General features: G+C 33.9%; 1 non-coding gene and 1 pseudogene across 1 annotated transcript; both read left to right on the top strand.

Annotated features, from left to right (window-relative positions):
• Positions 1-2,548: 2,548 nt before the first annotated feature.
• Positions 2,549-4,298, top strand: LOC125198898 (annotated as a pseudogene).
• Positions 4,299-4,989: 691 nt separating this feature from the next.
• TRNAS-AGA lies at positions 4,990-5,071 on the top strand. The gene has a single exon. It is a non-coding gene; the product is annotated as a tRNA-Ser (tRNA).
• The last annotated feature ends 231 nt before the right edge of the window (positions 5,072-5,302 follow it).

Genomic DNA, 5,302 nt, shown 5'->3' with positions numbered 1-5,302 from the left:
AACAGAAAGTGAGTTGAAAAGGTTAGTGGATTGTGGGTCCTACTTTTAAAGTATTAGTTTTATAATAAAATGTGAGTATGAATGAGTTAGTGGAATATGGGTCACTACCAAAAATGGTTAGAATAAAAAACTAAAAAAACGTGGTATCGTGCCAAAATGGTTGGTAAACAGCAGACCAGTATTTCGTTTTATACGCTAAATAATGGTTATGGTTTGACTTTGGTCGGAACTAATTGCATATCCAACTATCCAAGTTGTAATAAAATTCAATTTTATTCATATTTACTTAGCATTTAAATTAGAGTATTAATTTGCCTTATGGAGTAACTGGTTTCAGTTGAAATATTTATTCAAATTGGTCATTGACTTCATGTTATAACTTATAACTAATTAAGTCCTAAGTCCTAACGCACTGAATTATCGTGTGTAACTCAAATTGGAATCATAACTGATATTTTATACAGTTACACGGAATTAAACTTAAATTGTTTGTGGTAAGAAGCTTTATTTTTCTTTCTTGAGAACACACATTGAGTTTATATTTTTGCATAAGAACTAAGAAGAAAATGAGTTTACCATAACAAATACGAGGTGTTACATATAATTAAGGATCTCATCGAGTCAATCCGATTGGATGCATATTTTTCACTTACATGTCAGTCAGTTTGCAAATTTATTTGACTATAAATTTTCGACTATAATCACATTTTAACCCATAAATATCACAATCTGAATTGACGTCCACATACATATAGTAGTAATACTTTAGTCTTTAGTGGAGTAGCAGTGCTACTTAAAAAAACCTCCAATTGTAATAAAATTAAAAGGAATAATCTAAAAAAATTGACAAACCCAAGTTGGTTTTAAAAAGGTAGGAATTAAAAGTCTAAACCAAAACAAAAGATACAAAGCGCAGTTGGTAAAATGGTTTACCTACTACCACGACTCAAATGTTTTACTATTTGCAAATTTAAAACTTTCAACACGTGATTCAATTATTATTTGATAGTACTATGAATTTTCAGATGAAGTAACTAAACAAGTTTACAGTTGCTAAACCTTAGAAAAATGGAATAAAAATTCATTGAAGTTTCGCATAAGATAGATGATATGTACTTATATAGCTGTCGTGCAAATTATGTCTCTATATCATAAATTATGACATTTTAAAACTTAAGAATAAGAGTTTATGAAAATCCCATGTAGAAATGAGAACATGTGGTGAGCCAATATTTGAATGGCTTATCTATATGTCAATTTTGTTTTTTTTTATTCTTTATTTTTTTAAATGTTTTTTATATTATTATTGTAGTATTATATTTAGTCTAGAGATACAGTCACATTTAAATTACTTTTTCAAAATATTGCTTAACTAAAGCTAAAGAAAATTGAAATAATGAAAGATGTTTATATTGTTTATACTACTCCATCCGTCATTAAAAATTAACACATTGTGAATGACACAAGTTTTAATGTGAAATTGGTAAAGTAAGAGAGAAGGGAAAAATGTGCTAGTGTTAGTGAAATGTGGGATTTATATTATTAGTAGAGAGAAGAGAAAAAAGTAAGAGATAAGTTGTTAAAAACTTTTATTTTTAAAACATATCATTTTTCGTTGCGGAGGGAGTATATGTTGAAGTGACTTAGGATTCTTATAACGCTAACTATGAAAACCACGAGTAAATGGTGCATTATTGATTGGACACAATCACACAAATGTATTCGTTGCCAAATGTTGGAGCAATAAATTATAAATTATGGACAACCAGACTTAGCGATAATATATGGAGTACTGCATCACAAGACACAAAGTGAAAGGTAGTAAAGGCATGGTACTCATTTAGAAAGATAATCCACTATCATAGCATCACGTTCCAACCTTTATTTTTCCACGCTGATGAAAAAGCGAATTCTATTTTTTTGGCACAAAGCGAATTCGAGTGGTACGATGGACAGTGCTCAGTTTTATGTATCATTGTAAATTAGTCATCAATTTATAATGTTCTAATAGTTGTTTATTAATGCAACATTGGACACGTCTACACTCGTGACCGACTAGCACAATTTATGACTATTGTAGTTTAGTGGTGGTTTATCTTTGTAATTTTATGTTTGTTATTCATTTTTATTATCCGATCCTTGGCTTAGTTTGGCTGCTTATTTTTTACTTGTCAAAGATATTTATGATGAAAGAAGTGTAATCATGTAATATTGTAATTCATGAATTCATCACACTCCAACAAGGTCAGCCAATTTATAATCGGATACCACAATAGAAGTATTAGAGCCTTGTTCCATGGTAGATGTTGATTGACACAACACATAATACATAGGTGTATAATTTATTGAAATTTGTTGATTTGGTGCATATGTTTTTTGGTTTATTGCATGTGCCTTGGTTTTGCTTTAGGCTTAACTATGTGATTGTTTGATGATTATGGAAATCCACTTGGCGCTGCTGTTTTTGTATGTTAATATAGGGCCATTGGGTCGTCATCTGAATAAAATAAATCCATATTTCTGGTAACTAATTTATTTAAGTGCAATCTCATACCAAGTCGGCCCAAAGAGTGTGAGAGGCCCAAATACTCTGATCTAAAACCCTAGATAGCTCCCAAATGCCATACATATAATTGTATCGCACTTGGCTCCCATCTCTCTGCAGACAACCATGGGTGAGTTTCCTCCGCCGCCTCCTCCTCCATTAACTTCATTTTCCGACCTTACCCTTTCGTTTCTCATATTGTAGGTGCTTACACGTATGTGTCGGAGCTATGGAAGAAGAAGCAATCCGATGTGATGCGCTTCCTACTTAGGGTTCGCTGCTGGGAGTATCGCCAGCTTCCCGCTGTTGTGCGCGTTACTCGTCCCACCCGCCCCGACAAGGCCCGCCGCCTCGGCTACAAGGCCAAGCAGGTCATTTTTTTGATGAATGTTTTGTGTGTTTTTGATGCGTGGATTAGGTTTATCTATTGGTCGCTGTTGTTTATTGCCTAAATGATTTCTCTTTGTTTGGGGAAAAATGAGCAAGTATGTTATTTGATTTCTGGATTAGCTGTAAGCCTGTAAGATATGATTCTCCGTGTACATTGTAATGGTTGATACCGTTTTGGGTTATTCGTTGATATGTTAGAGTTGTAGTATATGATTTGACTCATTTTGTATGTCATATGGTTTGTAGTGAATAGGAAACATTTAATATTCATCACAAACTCCCATCTGAAATATGATTGTTTTGTGCTTAAAAACAATAGTATTTGATTTATTCAATAGTATAAAAACACTCTTATTCCCATGTTTCATGTGTATACTTGCAGTCTTTCGATATGTAGAGATTGTTATTTCATTCTAGGATGTCACCCATTGAGTTCATCACTGATTTATTAATTTGCATAATGTTACTTTTGATGCTTTGTGAGTTGTGATTGATCGATGGATTTTATCACACAGGGATATGTGATCTACCGAGTTCGTATCAGAAGAGGTGGAAGGAAGAGGCCAGTCTCCAAGGGCATTGTCTATGGAAAGCCCACCAACCAGGGAGTTACCCAGCTTAAGTTCCAACGCAGCAAGCGATCTGTTGCCGAGGAACGTGCCGGGCGGAATTGGGTGGTCTTAGGGTTCTGAGTTCTTACTGGATCAATGAGGTTTGCATCTCCTTTTCTTTACCTCTGATCACCGTATTATTCTTTTCTTCTTGTCACTGCATGGCCATTCATTAAGATCAATGCCAAATGACTTGAATAGTTTACTCTTATTAGCATCTGTGCTTTGTGAATAGTTGATTGTTTTGAAATATGTACTGTATTTATTATGTGAAGTTTATCCCTTCAATTACCTGAATGTTTCATGCACTGCAGGACTCAACCTATAAGTACTTTGAAGTCATATTGATTGACCCGGCTCACACCACTATTCGCAATGACCCAAGGATCAACTGGATATGCAACCCCGTCCACAAACACAGGGAGCTCCGAGGACTCACCTCTGCTGGAAAGAAGTTCAGGGGTCTCAGAGGCAGAGGTCACTTGCACCACAAGGCACGCCCATCAAGGAGGGCCACATGGAAGAGAAACCAGACCCTGTCCCTCCGTCGTTACCGCTGATCTTGAACTCCTTTTCTTTCAGTGTAACAAGTTTAAGTCTGGTCCCTGTGTTACTAGTTTTTTTGACAATCTTGAAGAAGTTTTGTGTTATTCTGTTGAACGACATGCTTTTGTTGTTGATTTCAAGACATCAATATTTTCATTTGAAACCTTTATCCGGTGACACTTTAATCCAAATATTTCAAGTCTAAAGTTTTCGCTGTTTAATCTTGAAAAGCTTTTTTATAGTAATACATCTAATAGTTATTGAAGCTTTCAATATTGAATGTCCCGCAAATAGTTAGGCTTGATCTATTGTTTACAAATTGAAAATTCCCCATCGTAAAATTTGTCTAACTATGTCATATCGATATTGTAAAAATAGGTATCATAAAATTTGTATGATTGCTATTTATTTCCCAGTATGCTGATCTCGTAGTATTTAATTTGCTATCTTGTTAAGTTGCTGTCCACTTATGCAAACATAAAATAGTGTTCTAACTCCTATACATAAATAAAATGATCTGAATAGTTTATGCACCTTGCTTGCAACATCATAGTTTTTCTTTCAAGGAAAGTCAGAATCGTCTTCTATTAACAAAGAGTAACAGAGCAATTGGTTGAGAAATCAAAAGTACTAGTGAAATTTCTTGCATGAATAATAAGTATCAGAAGTGCATCCAAATTTGTTGCTAAGGGCTTAAGTAAGTAAAACCCATGTCTGTAAGAAAAATGAATCTCTTTTTTTATTTGTTGATAAAAAGATAGGGAAGCTTGTAGGGATTAGGGAAAGTATATAGCATTTGGAATAGAGCAAATTGCTTGTAAGTAGCGTACCAAGTTTTCAAATAAAATTAAACAGAAAGCTAATATAAAAGCCTTAATTTATAATGACTAAACATGTGTGGTCGTGCCGGAGTGGTTATCGGGCATGACTAGAAATCATGTGGGCTCTGCCCGCGCAGGTTCGAATCCTGCCGACCACGCAATACTAATTTTTGTATTTAATTTACTTTTTGCAAACAATATTGTTAGTTTCTCATTTCTTCGCTTGACTTGAAAAAAGTTACTAATAATTAATTCTCATTTACCATCATGTTCTTTAATAATAGTAGTGTTCTTTAAGACCAAGATCTCAACAAAAAAAATACTTCTAGTAACTAATCAAGACCATAATAATATGGGTAACTGGATTTAAAAAAGATGAGTATTAATTT

This window comes from Salvia hispanica, unplaced genomic scaffold (genome assembly GCF_023119035.1).
Source record: "Salvia hispanica cultivar TCC Black 2014 unplaced genomic scaffold, UniMelb_Shisp_WGS_1.0 HiC_scaffold_321, whole genome shotgun sequence".
In the NCBI taxonomy this organism is placed as follows: Eukaryota; Viridiplantae; Streptophyta; class Magnoliopsida; order Lamiales; family Lamiaceae; genus Salvia; species Salvia hispanica.
The sequence above is the reverse complement of the archived record's forward strand: the minus strand, read 5'-3'. Positions and strand labels throughout refer to the sequence as shown.